The 22,231-nt window shown below is 35.5% G+C and overlaps 1 non-coding gene across 1 annotated transcript; it reads left to right on the forward strand.

Moving 5' to 3' along the window:
* Positions 1 to 3,331: 3,331 nt before the first annotated feature.
* On the forward strand, positions 3,332 to 3,436 carry LOC120225745. Its single transcript, XR_005526885.1, has one exon. It is a non-coding gene; the product is annotated as a U6 spliceosomal RNA (small nuclear RNA).
* Positions 3,437 to 22,231: the final 18,795 nt, after the last annotated feature.

Here is a 22,231-nt window from a genome sequence, read left to right on the forward strand (position 1 = left end):
TCAAGGGTTTCTGATTTGGGCACTTCAATAAGTGATGTAGCTATTCACTTCAAGGAAAGTAGATGGAACTAGATGAAGGCAAGATTTTAGGAGGAAGTAATTACTTTGTTCAGAGTATGAAATATCTCTACGACAGACCAGAAGGTAACATCTCATACTCAAAAGTGAACCCCAAGCTGGAGATACCACTTTACAGCTGAAGCTGTGAGTATGGAAGAGCTTTCCCATGGAGAAAGTTAAATCTGGGAAAAGGCCTACAGATAATTGTGATGAAGACAGATAAGGAGTTAGTTTAAAATGTTGGCTCTGTCCCACCCCCACAGGTCTAGGCTGAAACCCAGAAACTTGTATTTTTATCAAGCAAATGTTCTCTTGGATCATACCTTAAGAGAAGCTAAATAACAACGAGGAGCAAATCTTTACCTTCTGTCAGTTTAATTGTTTCAATACATACATCTTATTTTATTTGTAAGTTAGTCTCATGTGTCTTTATTACATGAATGAGGGAGCCTGGAAGGAACATAATGACATACATCAGGGGTTGCAAATATTTTCCACTGTGAAAGAATGTACTGTGTAAAAAAAATCATACCTGACTATATACCTGAAAATAGCTAATTTTATAAATAGCATAATTATTTATAATTACAAGTATTGTGGTGAGAAATATGCCTAGTTTATGGAGAGCAACTCTCTACTCAAAACACAAATGATTGTTCAGATGAATTACAATGAATTCGTGTTACTAGTTGACCAACTTACCCAATCTTCTAATTTTGGTGTATCTAAATGGCTCCAGAACAATCTAGCAGAAAGAATCTTCTTTAAAAAGGTAATGCTAAAAATATCTTTATTGAAGAGTATACTAATCTAGTCTGGTCTGGTAACTTAAAATTTAAGTATTTTTGAATGTATTGATTTTACCAAGATGGACACTTCAATTAAAGGAAAATCATAGTATCAGTAAGAGTTTAATCTTTCCACATCATAAAAACTTGAATTTTCTTACTGGAAAAAACTGGATGTTCATGATCGTCACTCTTGTGCTGTTAATAATATGAAAGAAATAGAATAATGAGGTAAAACTAAAATTGAATTCACACCCAAGTAATAAGAAGTCATGGTGAGAATAAAATATTAATAGAGGCTAGATGGAATGTAGCTAGATTTTTCATTTTCCTAATAAAAGATTCTAAAATCTGGTGTATTTTAGAAAAGTCCTTGATTGAAGCATTCAAAATTACAAAGGACACTTTTTTTTTAACCTTGTCCCATAATAAGATGAGGACAAGGAGATACTTGATAAAAATAAGAGGCAGTAAATTCAGAACAAATTGAGGTAAATAATGCCTTATGAATGTGTATAGTCAACCTGTGAAATTCATTGACCAAAGAGGTCACTGAGTCAAATACTATGGTTGAATTTAAAAAACAGCTGGGTAATTTTATGACCACTAATAGCTTTGGGAGCTCTGCTCAGCAAGCAGAGATAATGATAAGGGTAATCAAATCTCTTGTTTCAGGATGTAAGTTACCAACAGGAGGTTGTCCAATTCAATGCCTTCCTTTTGTCCTCTGGACATTTCTCATAAACACCCACCTTCAGGGAGGTGCAGCGATGGATACTGGTGTTGTTATTCAGCACTTTTATGCTGGAGTTTATAGATGTCTATGTGTTCTTTCACCTTCATCTGAAATACCTGTAACATAGGCGCAGCAAGAACTGGTTTGGAAATCATATATTCCATAACGATTGTCCGATAATCAGTGGTTTATACTTTTTGCAGGGGCCTCAGCACATTGCTTTCATGAGTTTTCAATTTACCAACCTGAAGCAGTTTGAAACTTGGCCAACATTACATTTTGAAGGTATGAAACTCCATAGTCATGTTTTGTAAGCCATTATGTGAAGTCTATTAGTTGAAGTTGCCATTCCTTTAACACTTCATTCTAAATGTGTTATATTTTTAAAGACAACATGTCACAGAGTTTTAAACTGTTTTCTTCTTTACAAATACTTTTGATTGGATTATGCTACCTTTTTATCCTTAATCAGTATCATAGACCAAATCATTTATTTAATTTATTTTTACTTAATTGAAGTCAAAATTCAAGTTTTATTGTCTGAATTAACTTTTTCCACAGTAAAATTATTAACAACTTTTTTAACATTTATTATTTTTGAGAGATAGAGAGAGACATGAGCGGGGGAGGGGCAGAGAGAGAGGGAGACACTGAACCTGAAGCAGGCTCCAGGCTCTGAGCTGTCAGCACAGAGCCCCACGTGGGGCTAAAACCCACCAGTGGTGAGATCATGACCTGAACCAAAGTCGGCAGCTTAACCAACTCAGCCACACAGGCGCCACACAGGCGCCCCACAGTAGAAAATTTTGACAGAAAAACAAATAAAACCTAAAACTGTTTGTAATCTTAAAATTCAGAATAATTATTCCTGTATGTATGCATTTATACACTTGGCACACACACACTATCATGTTTATGTGCGTGCGTGTGTGTGTGTGTATTTTGCTAATTTGGTTAAATTGGGAGCATGTTATACATACCATTCTATAGCTTATCCTTTTAAAATAACAATTCATCATGAACAATTCATAATTAGGTTAAATATTTTTGATGTCTGTATATCATATACCTATACTACTATTTCTTTTACCAATTTCCTCTTTGGACATTTAGATTGGCTGCAACTCTTCATTGTCATAACTGTAAGAACACCTATGATTATTTTTCTATTACTGGTTCAAAACAAACGCACACTGTTTTTGAGATTTTTCAATTCATATTGCCAAGTTATTTTCCAGGGAAATTGAAAAATTGTTACATACTATCAGTTTAAGTGAATATAATTTCCTTAACAATCAAGGAATAATATATATGTATCTATATATGTATACACACATTAATCTTCATTAGTATTATTAGTAAAATAGTAAAATGGGGGAAATCTCATTAATGATTGAATTTTCACATCTTTGATTATTTGCACTTTGACAATAATTTCCTAAGTTTATTGGTCATTTGTATTTCTTTTTTTGTGAATCTCCAGTTCAAGTGCCTTAACTATTTTTAAATTTTGGATGTATTAACCTTTTCCCTTCTATTTGAATATCCTGTTGTTATTAAGGGCATTAGTAATTTGTTTATATATATTTCCCAGTTTGTTACTTACTTCTCATTTTCCTTATGATGCATTTGACTTATAGAATACTTTATTTTTCTGTAGTCATTTCCATCAATCTCTACTATCTTTTCAGATGAATAAATACTTATTCTGATATTTACCTCTATTTTCTTCCTGTGTTTGATTATTTCATTTATCATATTTAACTTTGAAAAGAATGATCCTATACACAGAAGATTAGCATGGCCCCTGCACCAGTATGACACACAAATTCCTAAGGTGTTCCATATTTAAAAAAAAAAAAAGAGTGATCTTAAATTTGCTCTGTTTTTTCATAAAAATAGAATTATCTGGGGGTACCTGGGTGGCTCAGTCAGTTGAGTGTCCAACGCTTGCTTTAGGCGCAGGTTATGATCTCAGATATGATCATGGGATCAAGCATTGTGTTGAGCTTCCCATGGAGTGTGTAGCCTGCTTGAGATTCTCTTTCTCTCACGCTGCCCCTCTCTCTCTCCACCTGTCCCTCACTCTCTCCAACTGCTTCTCTCCCCGACTTGTGGTCTCTCTCTCTAAAAGAAAAGAAGAATTATCTGCACCTGCTTTTTACCTTTGATAACGAATAATTTCCAGATTGCTTAATATTATTTTCTTTCCCCACTGATTTAATATATCTTCATTTTATATCACATTAATATCAATAATTAAATCAGCTTTTGAGGTTTCTATTGATTTTACTATTTTTCCTGCATCTCACATTATTTAATTTTATATTATATTTAAATATTTGAGAATAAAGATATCTTTTATTTTTTTCTCAAAATGTTGTATTAATCGTTTTGTCTCCTGATGAAAAGTTAAAATGTTATGTTATTTTAAGGAATGATTAAATAAAAACAATTTTTTATTTTAAAGTTCTTAAACTTCATCTTATTAATTTTTGAGAACCCACACCAAGAGAGTTCCATTTATTTTATTATTTTATTTTATATATTTTAGTAAGGCCTGTAGTTGTATTATATTGTTTGTGTACTTTATAACTTTATTAGAGAAAAATTTATATTTTCACATTTATTGAAATAAAATATATTTTCTAATTGGATATTGTAGACAGACAACTTCTTGCTTTTAGTTTTGTTGACTTCATCGATTTTCTGCTGTCAATTTCATGGATTTCTCCTCTAATTTATTTTTTCCTCCTGCTTACCATGGATTTTATCTGTCCTTATTTTTTCCCTTAGTTTCCTAAGACGGAAGCTTAGATTATTGATTCTAGGTCTTGCTTCTTTTCTAATATATGTATTCATTGTTATGCATTGTTCCCTCTAAACACTGATTTCACTGTATCCTGCAAATTTTGATAGTTTTGTTTTCATTTTCATTTTGTTGAAAACATTTTTAATTTTTCTTAGGATTTCTGCTTTGACCCATGTTTTCTTTAGGAGCATATTGTTTAATATCTATATATTTTGGGTCTCCCCAAATATACATCTTTCTTTTACTGATTTCTATTTTAATTACATTGTGGTCTAAGAGGAGACATTATATGATTTCTACTCTTTCAAATTTTTAAGGTGTTTATGGTCCAGTGAAATATATATATTTATACTCTTCTTTTAATATGTATAGTTTTCTTCTTTCTCCTTTTTCACTTTCCTTCCTTTCATTCTCATTTCTCTTTTTCTTTTATTCTTCATCTTTTCTTCTTACCTTCCTTTGCATTTGTGTTTCACAAGTTTAACCATTATTAAAAGCAAGCTTCAACTGGTGGATTTTGTTCCTACATATTTTAATATTTAATAGTTATTAAATTTTGTGGAGCTAAAAGATAAGTTTTATTTCAAAATTTTTTATAAACTGAATATATATTGCTTTAGTAGCTCAGCTCTTTCTTAATCCACCTGAAGCAGATTGAAATTCCATTTTCATTGTATTGTGATTTTCTTCTCAAAATACTGATAAATTTTCTTCAAGAATGGATGAACAAACACTTAGACCAGTGAATGTGGATTTTCTTGTTTTATGTCAGATTTTATGGCACTTTATGAATTTAATACTACTTTCCTGGAATCAAAAAGAGCCAGACCATAAAAACACATGCTGAGAACCCAGCTATGTTTGGGCAAGAATGAAAGTTTCCCCATATGACTCATGAGAGATGGAGCTTTTAGCATGTCCACTAAGGTGAAGTTTTAGGAAACTTCAGCAAAATGTGGGTAAACCTGAGACTGCATTCTCTACACTGTTCTTCATGGAACCTTTGAGCTTTCAGAGGCAGCCATTTGGAAATTTTTACCTGGGTTCACATTGGGTGTGTAAAGCTGATTTCTGCTCCTAAACACCGTTTCTCTGACAGAAACTGAATGATCTAGCTTGGTAAGAGTATGGGAAGAGTGAATGGAAGATCCTTTCTCTCTCTATGTGTAATATACATACATGAAAATTCACAATATGAGGAAATTGCTGTTGTTTGGTAAATATTAGTCACTCCAAGTTTACATAGCTATTATCTATTTCAGTGTTGAAGCGTCTGAGGGAAAATAAATGAGTGTCACACCTTGCATCTTATCCTGTATAATTTCAAATATATATTATTATTCCTATCTATGTAATTCACAGTGAAGGTCACTTTATCAAGTCCACCTGATATTCCCTTGGATTTTCTAGAACAATAATAATTTAGCTTCTGTCTTCTGGAAAGAGTTTCCAGAGAGGTTCCATGAGTAACTGTGGTGAAGATATGAACACGTCTGATTGAAGTGATCTCTAATATATGTATACTCAAAGGATCCTATAGCTTATTTCTTAGTAATTGAGAGGGGGAAAGGAAGTATTTGAAACATTTTACTCTGTATTTTATAAATTTTCAGATATACACTATTATATCAGAAACACTTGAAATTGTTTCTTATGAAGCAAAAGTGAATTTTCACTAGAATTAATGCAGGTTACTAACATTTTGAGAGAAAGAATATTCAGAAATATTTTTGTCAATTAACAACATCTTCAAGAAGCACTGTTGATAAATGAAGGGAAATGTAATTTTAAGAAGTGAGTAAGCAGGATCTAGCGATCCAGTAACACAATAAAAAAAGAAATAAAAATTTGTGAGAATATGGCAGACTATAGTCAGATCCTGTTTGCACTTCTTTGACCTCAGTTCCCCTTAAATGCCCTCTTGTTTTCACAGTAAACATTAGAGGAGGGCTGTTGAGGTCATTTCCATTCCATAAATATTTTAAAATTCCCCCAATCTCCAAGACTCTAGATATTAGGGTGGAAACAAGTTTTGAGAAAAATTCATTTTAACTAGAATGTTAATATCATGTAACTGTGGCTTTCAGTGTCTTCTTCATCTCACTTTGGTGCCTAGATTGAATGATTCACTGCTAATAAGGTTACATGTCAAGTATGGATGCTTTTCTAACAAATTTCCATTTGCAAAATGTTTCTATAATTTTCTCATTTTCATAACAACAAAACCACTGCTTCAATAACCAAAACCAATATCTACTTTTAATGATCATATAGTTTTTGAATTTTTGCTATGTTCCAATGGTATAATTATCATTCATATGTTAGTTCATTTATCATTACAGAACCTCCATGTATAGGAACTAACATATTTACTAATAACTGAGAGGATAGGTAGACTGTAGCCATATAAATATTGCATATTCAACAAACATACAGTGGTTAATACACAATTCAAGAGTGAAGAAAACTCATCCTGTCCTTCAAACAGCAGCAGGAATGAAGTGAGAAACGACCTCTTTGACTCTGTGTTATAGTTATGTTGGGATGCTTTATCAGCAGAACTCAAAAAGCGTTTTGAGGCCAAGTAATATCTGGCAGGATCGTTTGACTAATATATGTACATATGTGTACCTTTCCCCTCATGCCATCAGAATTATGGGATGTTTCTCTAGGAAATAGATTGGTTCTTCCATTGTGGAAGAGAGAGAGACAAAAAGGGAGGGAGGGAAAGAGGGAGGGAGGGAGAGAGAGAGAGAGAGAGAGAGAGAGAGATGTGGGAGTCAAAGATAGCAGTCTTTGGGACATAGGCTATTGAAGGGTCCTAAGTGGCTGTGGAACAGAGATGGCAGTGGAGGAGGGAGTCATCTATACATGATGAGCCTACATGTGGCATTGTAATGAGTAAGTCTGATGAAATGAAAGAAGCTCAAAAGGCAATTTACATAAAGAAAAGTGGCAGCAGTCCTTGGACTGGCCTTATAGGGTTTAACAACTGGGGGCACTGGGAAAAGACTGGAGAAGAATATTTTTATATAGTATTTACAATAAGGAATGTAAGACAAAGACAGAACTTTATGAAGACTTGGTGACAAAAATATAAAACCAGAATCCATACCGTGTGCAGTGATCGTAGCCAATACTTAGCACTTAATATGAGTGAGACACTGTGCCAAAGACTAAGTATAAATTATCTTATTTAGTTCTGTAAAGTAGATGTTATTCATGGTCAAATAAGGCAAACAATGCACACACTGGTATTCTGCCCAACACCTAACATGTTGTAAGTAGATATTGAACCTGGCAGTCTCATCCCAGAGGCCATGTTCACCAAAACTGGTAAGCATATGTTTCATCACACACACTGAAAGAGAAAAGAAAGAAAGGAAAGGAAAAGAAAGGGAAGGGAAGGGAGGGGAAGGGAAGGGAAGGGGGAAGGAAAGAAAGAAAGAAAGAAAGAAAGAAAGAAAGAAAGAAAGAAAGAAAGAAAGAGAGAAAGGGAGAAAGAAAGGAAGGGAGAAAGAAAGGAAGGGAGAAAGGGAGAAAGAAAGAACAAAAGAACGAAAGGAAGGAAGGAAGGAAGGAAGGAAGGAAAGAAAAGGAAAGGAAAAGAAAGAAAAGTGGAAGGAAAAGAATGAAACTAATCAAGACTCAAGGCCCTCTCTATCACTAAAGATTATTTATCAACTCTTTGTTGTCATTACCCACTTATAACCATGCCTTTCCAAGAAGACTGAAAATGGCTCTCACGGAAGGTGTCAAGAGAGGCAACAATATATCTTATGGAATTTAGTTATGGATAATGCTCTCCAGATGATAAACTCAAGGATTTAGTCATTTTGAGAAGGATACACTAAAAATGTTTACTCTAAACAATGCGGGAGAAAATCTTATAATTTGGTCATTGAAATAGAGTCCAGAATGGGATGCACTGTCTTATTGGATATCTGCTCCCCAAACTCCAGCCCCTTTAACAGAGGAGAAGTAAGAGCAGTCAGGAACTTGAAGTCCACAGCATTTTTCTGGTAACCAGAAATTATGAAAGCTCTTCTTTAGATGATGGAATTTACAGCCACGAAAGAAATGGCTCAAATTGCTTGAAAGTTTAGATAACTCTATGTCATCTTCTTAGGAAGATCAAGATATTAAAAACTTACAGGTCAGGAAGGATTTTACAGAAATAAATACCTCCCATAAGTAAAAAAGAAATTATCCCATAGGCAAGAAAAATTATATGTTTTCACTATAATTTTTGGCTCAAAATTATATTAAATTACAGAAAAAATTATATCATGAGTGTCATTCCCCGATTCAAATCTAAGCAAGCAAAGTTTTTTGGGCATTTGTCCTTGTTTTTATTTTGGAAAGTGTGGGTACTTTTCCTTCTGGAAAAGTGGGTACTTTACTTTATCTTGTTCATTTCAGTATGGTAAATAAAAATCTCAGCAAGATTTTTAGGTTATCTTTTTAGAAAGAAGTGTTTTGTTTTGTTCTGTTTTGTTTATCAGCTGGTGACAGAAGAATGCATATCCCACTACTTGATTTTTCTTTGGGAAATTGTCAGTTTGGTGATACACATTCTCCACTCACCTATGACCATTTTATTGAGGTCTTTTTATGTAATAGGCCTCGGAGATACATGAGTAGGTCAAACATATTTTCTTTACTCATTGAGTTTAGGTTCTGTCCTGAGAAATATATCTTAAGCAAATATGTGCATAAATTAATTATATCCTATTACACTTGTAATGGGCACCCTAAAGGAGAAAGCCAGCATGTTTCTAAGAGTGAGGCCTGATCTAGACTGATCAGTGAGGTGGGGGTGTAATATTAAGTTAGGCAAAACTTTTCTAAGGAAGACATTTTTAATGTAAACTATAAAAGATAAATATCTCCATGCAGAACAGGTGGGGAACAGTCATGGTCTGGGGAGATGGTGTGCATGGCAAGGAAAGCTGGCGGGAAACTGAGGAAGTCAATTCTACTAGAGAAAACGAAGCAGGGGAGAATGTGGGAGTGGAAGGCCCTGGTGGGAGGCCATACATACCACAGTGACTACTTAGAGTTCTTTGTGATCAAAAAGTAGAGAAGGGGTTGATCTTTGATTTAAAGACCGCTGCTGGCAAGAGTGATCTTAAAAGCCTAAGTAACTGTGCTGTTAATTGATTGTTAGAAAAAAAAAATTATTTTTCATCCAGCCCCACTTCCATTTTTTGTTAATCAAATCAAATTTTATTGAACTCAGAAAAGAAAAGGGGGATATTTAGATATGAACTATATTGTGTTTTGGTAGGAGTCAGTTATATAAAGTACTTGAAGGAACCTTGCAAATGATGTACTTTTCATGTGGTAGAGTTGTAGACATATTTCTTACAGAAAAATGGATTAAAATTAAAGGACTAAAACCTGAAATGAGGACACGCTTACCAGCATGCCAGTTGCTTAGGTTTAGAAATAGTACCACTAAGTGCAGAGCAGCTTGAAGAAATCTAGTTACTTAAATTAGGATGCACCAGTAGACTTTAAGATTTTAGGATATTTTTTTCTATTAAAGAATATTTAAGTGATGAAGGTAGAAAATGAATCTTGCCACAAAACTAACTTTAACTTTACTTTCATTCTGAGAGCATACCAGCCAATTGCACTAATCTGTCCTGTCGACCAAAACGTGCTTGAGTTTTTATTCCATTATAGATAGATGTTTATTTCATGTAAATTCTATACCTCTCTAAGCTTGGCAATGGGGAAGACAAGGAACATATAAAAATATTGATTCATTCAAAAACATATGTTGAATACCTATCATGTGTTGATCACTTTTAGGTGTTATGGGTGATAGATAAGAGACATACCCTCAAGGCATTTTGGGGAGGATTTATATTTCCTATATGGAAAATATAAGAGATGGCAGAATATAATGCATACCAGGTAAAAATGCTGTACTAGATCTGAAGAGGAAAAGCTCAATTGAAATAGAAAATGAGGTAGAGAAGCTTCAGGGAAAGTAGCATTAAAATCACCTTTAAAGAATGAACTGACAGGTGCCTGAGTGGCTCCATTGGTTAAGTATCTGCCTTCAGCTCAGGTCATGATCTCATGGTTCTGAGTTCAAACCCTGCATTAGGCTCTCTGCTGTTAGCACATAGCCCACTTCAGATCCTGTTTCCCTCTCTCTCTGTCCCTCTCTAACTCATGCTTTCTCTCTCAAAAATACATAAACATTAAAAAAAATTAACTGAAATTACTGTTATTTTTTTATTTGAGAGAGAGAGAAAGTGCACACAAAAGTGGGACAGATGGGCAGAGGGAGAGAGAGAGAGAGAGAGAGAATCTTAAGCAGGATCCATGCTTAGCATGGACTCTGATGATGCAGGGCTGGATCCCACGACCCTGGGATCATGACCTGAGCTGAAATCAAGAGTTGGATGCTCAACCAACTGAGCCGCCCAGGTGCCCCAAGAATGAACTGAAATAATAATAATGTCAATATAATAGAACCTGCCTTTGTTGACTGTTATACACTAGTTGCTTTACGTACATTTTTTCCATTCATTCCTCATAAGAATTCTTTGAAATAGTACTTTTCCCCCCATTTTTACTGATGAAGAAACTGAGGGTCAGAGCGATAAAACAATTCACCCTAAGGTTATAATTAATACATCTGAATTCAGATGTCTTCCAGTGAAACTTGCCCTATTATTTATTTTGTATGTTAGGTGGAGAGTTCGGCAAGAAACAAGGATATAAAAAGTCAAAGCAGGGGCTCCTGGGTGGCTCAGTCGGTTAAGCGTCGGGCTTTGACTCAGGTCATGATCTCATAGTTCATGGGTTCGAGCCCCGTGTCAGGCTCTGTGCTGACAGCTAGCTGAGAGCCTGGAGCCTGTTTCAGATTCTGTGTCTCCCTCTCTCTCTGACCGTCCCCTGCTCACACTGTCTATCTCTCTCTCTCTCTCATAAATAAATTTGAAAAAAAAAACATTAAAAATAAAGTCAAAGCAGACCCTTAAATAGCATTTGTCGTATTTGTCAAGGTAATGTATGGGTAAGAAGGTAAGGTATGGGTAAGAAAACAAATCCCAAAAGACCAGAAGTCCTATTCGGCAGTGTAGGGTAACTTATAGCTAGAAAAACAAGCTAAGGCAACATTTTACAGGGTCTTTTATGCCCAGCAAGGGAATGTTGTCAATATTTGATAGAGCATGGAGAAAATTTTAGAATCTCTGATTAGAAGAGTGATATGATAGATGTCACATGTACTAGGATTAGTCTAGCTGTGGTATGAAAAGCGTATTCGAGCAGAGAGAGAATAGAGAGAGAAGAGAACAACACCTCAGCATTTCAGGAGCATGATGCTCAGAGTCTGAGTTTCGGGTGGCAGCAGAGGGAATAAGAAGAGAGAAATATATATGAGACACAAGGAAGAAGTAAAAGGAGGAAATAGCAGTGAGAAGCTTTGAAAGGTTTTTAATTCAGGAACACATTATTTTTTAATGTTTTGGGAGACATAAAAGGTCTCTAAGCAAAAAAAAAAAAATCATCTTCCAGCGCTTTTCTTTCCCATCTAAAGATTCTCAGTTTGCAGAATAGTCTACTTTTATTTGGGGTAAATGTCCACTTCTGTACATGCCAGGCTTGTGCTGGGCTATCTCATTACTGCCCCAGCCTTTGTGCTTTGAATCTTCAGATGGATGGCTTTTTCCATCATATATCATCACCATGACAGCACAGGCGTGATCTACTACTACAGCAAGCGCTATAACCCTGATGATGTGGATGGTAGTAATAACACAGCCTACCCAGGGGAGCAAAAGGCAACGGTGTGTGTGTGTGTGTGTGTGTGTGTGTGTGTGCGTGTGTGTGTGTGTGTGTGTGTGTGTTTCCTTAAAGGTAAACTGGAAAGGTGGAGAGAGGGAAAAGTAAACTCAAAAATTAAATACTGCCTTTTCAGAGATTCAAAATAACTGCGGCAATGCTGGCAAGAGGCAATGTGATAAGGCAGCATGGAGAAATAGAACGCTGTGGATAATACTGAAATTCACTCTGGGAATCGCAGTCGTAGAAATCAATTTTAAGATTAAAAAATTGAATTGGTAATTTTGACCCACACTGCGATTGAATTATGTGGATCGTGGCTCTTAATTAGAGTTGCATGCCCATCAAGTAAAACCCTCGGGTGTGGGGTGTGTGGGAAGCAAAAAGAACATTTCAATGCCTTTTAAAAATAAAAGACCCTAACTCTGTCTTGGAAAAAGTATCTTTCTAAGAATTACCTTAACTTTTAGTCTTTCTTTTTCAGACCATGAGAATATTCCAAACTCTGGTTGATAGTTAAAATACTATTGTAGCATCTGAATTGAATACTAATCATGAAAATTAATAATGCTATAGGTCTCAATTTTTCTACCTGAAACATTGACAAAGTGAGGTTAATATTTTAGGATAAAGGCTGTGCTCTTTAATTGAGTCTCTCTGCATACTTGCTAAGCTGATTTGGTCTCTCCCTTAGCTAAACATCCTAGATTACTTAATTTTCAGATTTACAGCTGTGGCTTGTAAAGAGTTTCTCTTCCCTCCCTTATACACAGATCGATTCCCCTTGGGTGCTGGTATCTTAATCATATAATCATTTGGGTTGGAAGGACCTATGCTGGGGCACTAATCTATCCCCGTGAATCACAGCGGGATTGATTTTATTATTACGAAGTCATTCCTGATCAATGGGTGTGGGGTTTCTGCCTTGAATCTCTCCAATGATGACAATTCCACAGCCTCCCCTGGCAGCTAGTGCCATTCCCAACTATTCATATTGTTATAAAGTTAGTCCTTATATTTAACCTAAATTGTCCCTTATGGAATTGAAGCCTATTGCTTCTTGTTCTGTCCTCATTGACTAATGAGAATTGGTCCCTCTCCTCTTTATAACATCCCTTAACGAATTTGCAGACAGTTATGTTTCCCCCCAGTCTTCTCTTCTCCAGACAGAACATGCCCACTTCCCTTAACCTTCCCACATAGGTCTAATTTTCCAAACCCTTTATCATCTTTGTGGCTCTCCTCTGAACTCTCTCTATTCTATGTCTCTTTTGAAATGGGATGCTACAACCTAAATGCAGCATTTCGCTGGAGGCCAAAACAACAGAAGGAAGCACAGAATAGTAGCTTTTCGCTGCGAATGACAATTTGTATTAACTACTTTACTGCCATTTAGTAGAACTAGTAGACATTGCATGCATATGAGTAAAATTTTGCCATGGTCCTCCTAAATGCATGAGCTAAGGTAGTGGCAGCTGATTGATATTCGCTCATATAATCCCTTAAACAGGTCATTGCTGGCAAAAGTCTTAGTTCATAGAAGCATCTATGAGACTCTGAACTTGCATTCTTTTCAGGAGCCAACTCTCCTCGACTCCCCCAAGCCATCAATAAACAGCAAAGCAATAAATAATCAAATGCTTAACAAATTAAAGTCTTAATTATTACTCATATTTGGCATATGTATGAATTCTTTGTCTACACATGATCAGAGAATTAAAAAAGAACCTATATGAGAAAAGGGAGGGAAAAAATCAACATATATTTTTTAAAAGGGAGGATAGTTTTAAGTTTTCCTCTCCTAGTTGGCTATGTATGCATCACTTAGATGTAGACTTTAAAAAAATTCATGATTTAATACAATGACAATTTTTCCCAAAATGTCACTCCGCAAAATAATAGTATACCTCACAGAATGCTAGAATGCTAGTTCTGGAAGAGGTCTTAAAATTAACCTCCTTCGGAAACATTTAATGAAACGTAAAACCTGGAAAGAGTAAATTAATTGCTTAAGATAGATTCTTATGATTCCTTCATTATTGAATGACTTTTTTAAAACAAAAATGTAATTTATACCTATTTAGTGCCAGTCAAGGATGTTAACACATGAAACATAAAATCAAATATGAGGTATGTCTTATGCTAAACAGCTAGTTAGTTGGAGTTTCAGGGCCATAATGTATGTCTCCTGAGTATGTGTCACCATTTATTTACTGTTGCAAACCACTGCCTGTCATTGGAATGCCAATGGCATTTCATTCTTTTTCAAAATATAAGAGGATTACATGGCCAAGGTACAACTACCAGAAAAATATCACCTCAGTTGCATTTGAAGAGAACCCATTGAAAGAGCTAATAAGACTTCTAGAGTTGTCATTGATTGTGTACTTCCACAACAAGCAAAAGACACAATCTCATTTGGGGGAACATAGTCCAGCCTTCTTATAAATGTAGGGCTGTGTTTTAGAACCACATGATTTCACTCATATCTCCATGACCCAGTGTGTGCTTTGTAGTTTATGCTCAGTGGTCATCTCTTTCATTGGGAAGATAGATTGGAGTGATAAGAAGGAAAATCTGTACCATAAAATTCAATGTGCATACACAACTCCCAAGGATCTTGCCAACATGCAGGAATGACTGAGTAGCTCTGGGGTGGGACCTGAAATTGTGCATTTCTAAAGTGATTCTAGGTGATAACAGTGTTGCTTGTCTTTAGGCCACACTTAAAATATAAAAGGTTCTAGAGAGAATTAGTTTAAGTTCTATATTAGTTGGACTGGATTCCAAACAGTGGAAGTATCAATGTCCTGAGAAAAAGTAACCAGAAGGACACAAAGCTTTCACAGACCTTTCAAAGGTAGTCACGCCGTATCTTCTCTTGCTTAATATACTGTTTCAACATATGGCTAAATAGGGAGTTTGAGTAAAATGGGGCTTTTCTATATCTGCCTTAAAAGAAAATTAAAATAGGGGGCTCCTGACACTTGGGTGGTTCAGTCAGTTGATCATCTGACTCAGTTTAGCCTCGGGTCATGACATGGTTCATAAATTCAAGCCCCACATTGGACTCAGCACCGACACTGTGGAGCCTGCTTAGAATTCACTCTCTCCCTTTCTCTCTACCCCTCCCCTGCGCGCTCTCTCTCTCTCTCAAAATAAATAAAAAACTTAAAATATTAAAAAAATAATAAAATAGGGAGCACTTGGGTGGCTCAGTCAGTTAAGCATCTGCTCAGGTCATGATCTTGCGGTTTCTTGTGTTGACAGCCTAGAGCCTGCAGACTGCTTTGGACTCTGTGTCTCTCCCTCTCTCTGCCCCGCCTCTGCTCACTCTGGTTTTCTCTTTCTCTCTCTCTCTCTCAAAAATAAATAAACATTAAAAATATTTTTTTAAAAAAGAGAAAATTAAAAGAGCTAAGTATCCTTCACTTGTCCAAATAAAATAAGCAATGCATAATAGAGTTTAACTGATTTAATCTGGCTTCTTAAAACATCATTAGGGTCATTATTTATATTTTATATAGAGGCTTTCATTGGTTTCTATAAATATAAACGTGTTAATTTCAAAATCAGATGACTCTTGTAATTCTTGTCCTTGACACTATTAATTTTATTGGTTTTGTCCACATGAAAATCACTTCATTATTTAATACCATCTGTTATTTTAGATATTTTTATAAGATGAAAAATAAACCTAGTCAGTCAATTTAGTCAGTTTAGTCAGCTAACCACTAAAATGCAGGGCCGGAGTGGGGGTGGGGGAATCAATATATTGTGTTGTTTTGCTCAATTTTCATGGCATTTTTAAAGTTTACAAGTTAGTTAGTTAAATCAATTAGATTATCATCAGTTCACTAGACTCTGACACAACAGAATGTACTCTTCTCTGGAGCCAGATATTCCTGTAAGGATTGGATAAAATTCACCTAAAACGATTTCCTAAAATGCCCAATGTTTTTCTTGTTCATCCACTTATTCGTCATATATAATGTTAGGATATCTATTGAATCAGAGATTCATTTTAGTTTTAGTAATAAAAAGGGCTATTGAGAAATTGTTCAGGGGAGATTTGAAGTTATCTTGGAGAATATATTATTATTTTGGAAGAATCAAAATTGTAATGAGAGTGTTTGGCTTTACAAAGACGAGGCAGAGGGAATCCCAGCAGTTTTCTTATATACCCAAGCATTGCTAGGTAGAAACATTACAAAAACATCACGGAGCTAAACAATAGGAAACTCTAAAGTCTATTGCTCATTTCATGGGTTCTGTTCACATTTTAGATTAATATAGAAACAGTTTAAGGGGCACCTGGTTTCTTCATCAGTTAAGTGTCTTATCCTGGATATTGACTCAGGTTGTGATCTTGCCCTGCCTCAGGCCCCGTGCTGAGCATGACATGTGCTTGGGATTCTCTATTTTCCTCCCTCTCTCTCTGTAACTCCCCTGCTTGCTGTCTCTCTCTCTCTCTCTCTCTCTCTCTCTCCTTCTTTCTCAAAATAAATAAACATTTAAAAAAGAAACAGTTTTCAAACATAATCAAATTCTATGAAATAAGCATAATTTAGTAATCCAGAAACTTCTTCCTAACCACCCAAAGATTGTTTTAAGCCTGGGCTGAATTTCATGTTTGACACTAATCTTTTCCAAAAGACCATTCACTCCTGAGGAATAGTCTTCATGTTTTCCTTGCTTCATACAGTAAAGTCCTAGTACATACAGACATACAAAATAAATGGTTGTTGAGTGGATAAATAATTATTACATCACAATCCTTTTTGTCAATTTTATTACCAACAAAAAGGTTCAGGCTGGCCACAAAAAGTATTTATGGTTGTTTCAAGATAGTAAGCATAGAATAGTTATGCAAAAGTAAAGCAGATTTCATTTCTAGGACAATATTCCTAAAGTTGAAACAGAACTAAATGCAGTTGTCAGGCTGGGGAACTGAACAAATTGCTGTCTGTTTATTCTTTGTTTGTTTTTTCTCTTCAGGAGTAGATACTATAAGAAACCTTGATTCATATTCACAATTCATCATGATTCATCACTGATATAAAGAATCTATTTTGGTAAGCACACTGTTTTCTTTCTTATCCATACCAAATGGTAGTAAGAATTATTGACCAGGAAGAAACCGGTAGTCACGGTACCAAGTTGTTTCTCAGTCTCCATAGTGTGCTTACCTCCATCACAACTCTGGAAACATTTGGTATCTCCACTATCAGCCTAATCTTGTCTTATTCTTAACTTTAGTAGAAAATGTTTCAGTAATCCGAAGTAATACCATTATTATCGGCATTAAGGCAATCTCGTTCTTTGTACACAATGTCTGTGAATATCAGTCTTAATGGTCGCATTTTTGCCTTGCTTTGAGATATAATCTTAATGTTTATACCTCAGGCTTTTTGCTTTAATATTCCGTAAATGTACATTTTAAAATTATATTTGTAATACATGTTAATTATATAAAATATTTTTAAATGTATAAATTGAAAGTAACAATTACCTGGAATTCTAGGAATTATGCCCAGAACTTTTCCCTTGTCTTAAATATGCCTTGATAACCAGATAAATTCTCCAGTCATGTTAAGACAGGGTATTGACTATTTTCAGTGACTGAGAATAGTTCTGTACTTAATACAGTTCTTTGATCCCTAATCCCCATTAAAATACTTCTGTGAAGTTGCCTGCCTGTGTCTCTGAGTATAAAGCTTTTGAATTCCCAACCTCTAGATTAAGATTGTTGTACTTATATTAATTCCTACAATTTCTCAATACTGCTATCCTAGATTTCCACAACAATCTAATACTGTTGATTATTAACATATTCTTCTCTCCTCTGGATTCTGTAAATGAGAATGGACAACCTTCTCCCTAGGACCTGTCCTATTTGTTTGGTAGTACTCTCATTTGAATTATTCAGGGTCCTATCAGGGGATAGAATTTATGCATCAATTTGAGCAGGAGATTGGAGTTGTTGGGCTGGCCATAAAGCATATTTTACAAACTCCAGAAATAGCAGTTGTATGGAACAGCCACTACCCCCAGGACTGATGTTGAGCTCCCCAGTAAGGAAAGTATCTAGATGAGGCACAACACCAGGGCAAAGATCCAGACCCCCTTGAAGAGGGCGCAACTGGCCTCCTGGAGAGTGGAGACGTTGGTGAAATGCCATATCTCTAGTACTCACTGGAAAGCTACTTGGAAGTGTCACATTTTAGAACTCATTGTGAAGCAGCCTAAGTCATCTCATCCATGGGGAGGTACCACCAGCAGTAGAACTCACTGAGAAACCATTCTTTGAGTTAACAGAGGAAACTGCCCACAAGGAGTGTAAAAGCCTGCCAAGAGTATCATACAACAGGGTGCCTAGTAATGATGAACTTAACATCAAGCAAGCTGGTGAGGGAGAAATGTTCTAATATCACAAGAAAGACAATGAAAAGTGGATTTGGAGTTGAGAAAAAATGGATTGATAACTGAGACACCATTTGAATGTCAAACTTTCCCAATCTGTCTCCAAGATAGGATATTTCAGGGTAGAGAAATAAAAAAAAAAAAAAAATAAGTGGAAATTTTGGATCTGAAAACTATAATATCTGAAACTTTAAAAATCCGCTGGATATTTTTTAAAATATGAAAACAACAGAATAATGAAAGGTACAAATCTTAGAACATAATATCTAAGTAATATTAGATATTTCTATATATCTAATACAATATTATTTAGCAGTATTTTAAAGGATTTCTTGGCATAAATTGTTTTACATTTGCTTTACTTCTAGCTCTAGTTTATGTATCTCATTTTTTTCTCTTTGCATGTTTTGATTTGCTATAAGTTTTTAAATGTTTTCTTAAATATAAAAACTTTGAAATAAATATCATAAATTATCTCAAATTACATCTAAATAGATATCAGGTACTTTCAAATTAATGTTTATTATATTTTTTCTAAAATCTTATAACATTTAATGTAAAAATTAAGAAACCGATTTTCCATATGTAATATTGGGAATATAGTTGTCATCATTCATGTTCTTTTCAATTAAGAGTTTGAAGCTTGTCCACAAATTTGGAATGAATAAGAAAAATAACAGTTTGAGTTTTTACCATGCAAATATAGTTAAGAATAGAAAACAAGCAGGAATTTGGGGAAGATGGTGTTATTAAAGGCTAGATTTCTATATCTTTACATATTCTCATAAAACCAGACAAAACAACTATATAAGAAAACTAAAAACCCAGGGACACAATTCTGCTCCTTGTTGGAATATCTCACACACACACACACACACACACACACACACAGAACTGTCTAACCTAACCATGAAAACAAGTTGGATAAAACCCTTTAGCTTTGTGTTGTGTTTTACCATAAGTACTCAGAAAAGGCAAAGACTCTAAAAAATTACATTCCAGAAGATGCAGAAAGTTATGTCTTTCCTAGGGGAGAAGATACCCATAACTGCTTTCATGTAGAAAGAGGAAGGATTCTCTATGGAAGGCGAAAGGAAAAACCAGCCATACATTTAGCATATTTAATGTCAACATGTAGCCTGGCATGAAGGGTTAGCCTCTACAGGAGCCCCAGAAACATAATAAGTCTGTATGCACGGTTTCCCACAGGCCTTCACTGGATGAACAAAGTTTACTGAATTTAAGCCTGATAAAAGGCAAGAGAGTTGAAATAAATTTCCCCCTTCAGTGCATTCTACAAGTCCATATACATGGCAGGTCAAGAGATGAAGAACATCTCTCTGGGGCACGGGGCGCTGAGTAACATGTGGTATATGTCTGAAGGCTGGAGACTCATCAGGAGAGCTGAGAGAAATCCTTCTGGGGCAACAGAGCATTCACCAACGACATAGAAATGGCCCTCCAAAGGCCTGGGGCAGAGCAGCAGGGTGAAGAGAGTTCTCCTAAGTCAATAAAAGCCCAGGGGAGGTCTGAGAAGCAAAGACAATTCCCCACTAGAACAACAACAGCAACAAAAGTGGGTGGCAAGGCTATAATGCAGACAAAGATCTCCAACAAATTTGAAAATCAGCTGCTGAGCTGGAAAGTATAAAGAGATATGCGAAGTCTCACAAGTGCTGAGGCTCCAAGCTCTACTGAAATTAAAATCCTGATCCTGCTCTCAAAATATTTGAAGCATGTGTTGAAGTGAATCTAACTAAAGCTGCAATAAAGCTCAGACCCAGCTCAATAGCAGCTTAGATGGTCTCAACCCTCGTTACTAGCAGCCTTTCAGGAAAAGATACATGTCCTTTTCTGGAGTATGTATTATTTTCTTTAGCCTCTATTTTTTTTTATACAACTGTCTGGCATAATATCAAATTATGATACAGGCAAAGAAACAAACATATATGACATTTATTTAAGAGAGAAAAAAAGACTTTACAGAAAGAGACCCAGAGATGTGCAGGTGTTGGAATAAATAGACAAGGACTTTACTAAACTAAGACATGTATGTTAAGGGATCTAGTGGAAAACTAGGCAATGTGTTTGAAAGATGAGCAATTCTAGCAGATAAACAGAAGTCATGGTAAGAGGTAGAGGAAGAGAGGTCTGCTTTTGTCTTAAGGCAGTGATTTCCTAAAACACTAATCCTTCTGTAGATAAGAATTATAGCTGCCGGGGAAATTTTAAAAGCCAATTACTGAAGGGCTGTGCAAAGTGATCAAAGTATGTAGACTTTGGAAAGGAACTGAAACATTAATTAAGGGGAAAGCACATAGTGGGGGGAAAAAAAAAAAGTTCATTTGTGTCTGTGGCCCTTCCCAGACAATAGCTGAAATTGTGATAACGTCAAATAGAGGCTAAAACTCCAGTAGGAAGTTTAACATATTTCTGGGTGGAAAATCTAGGAAACAATGGCCAGATATTGAGGAAATCCTGGAAAGCTGAAAGACAAAAAAGGGAAGCCCAAATTCTGTATGGAAACGATGCTCATGCCTCTCACTGACTCCTGGAGCTTGCAAGAGTGGGACAGACTGAACGCATTCTTGACTGAGATATGAACCACCACCGAAACCAAGCACAACAGAATGTGAAGTCTAAGCCTAGACAAATTCACTTCCTGTTGAAATAAAAATTTCAACACTCTTTGGAAGAATACTACAGAAATCAGACCGTGCAATTTAATAATGTCACAATGTCAATCCAAAATTATCCAACACGCAAAGAAAGTAAAGGAAAGCAAACCATTCTTAAAGGAAAAGATAATTAGATGCAACCCCAAAATAAGACAAATGTTGGAATTATCACTAAAAGGCTTTAAAGTGGGCTGCCTGGATGGCTCAGTCAGTTATGCATCCAACTCTCGGTTTCAGTTCCGGTCATGACCTCAGAGTTCATGGGATTGAGGCCCAGGTTGGGCTCCACGGGCTCCATGCTAACAGCATGAAGCCTGCCAGGGATTCTTTTTCTCTCTCTCTCTCTCTGTCCCTTCTCTGTTCATGCTCTCATGTTTTCTCTCTCTCTCTCTCTCTCTCTCTCAAACTAAATAAACAAATGGACTTTAAATTTTTTTTAAAAAATAAAGTGCTTTAAAGCAGCTACTAAAAGTACACTAAATAAAGTTAAAGGCAATATACTCAATGAATATAAAGAAAGGACATGTCAGCAGAGAAATAGAAAAACAAAGAATTTAAGTGGAAATTTTGGATGTGAGAAATACAATATCTGAAATAAAAAATCCACTGGATAAAACTGATTGGAAAATTAAAATTACAAAGAAGTCAGTGAAATTGATGATAGGTCCAAAGATATTATCAAGTATCAGTGAAATGGTATCCTTAAAGTGCTGGAGAACTTTAATATTTAAATCATTACCTGTATGGGAGTGCAAAAACAGGTATTAAGATAAATTTCCACAATAACTGGAATTACTTTTCCAATTTCTAATCTCTTATGTCTGCATTTTTCCACCCTCTGCTCCCATGAGACTTAGTCTCTATTGCTTATCTTTTTGTTCTTGTTTTTATCAGCTGTCTTCCTAAGTTTCTCATAAAATGTTGG

The sequence above is a fragment of the Hyaena hyaena genome, unplaced genomic scaffold (assembly GCF_003009895.1).
Source record: "Hyaena hyaena isolate Hyena2069 unplaced genomic scaffold, ASM300989v1 scaffold_1501, whole genome shotgun sequence".
Lineage (NCBI taxonomy): Eukaryota > Metazoa > Chordata > Mammalia > Carnivora > Hyaenidae > Hyaena > Hyaena hyaena.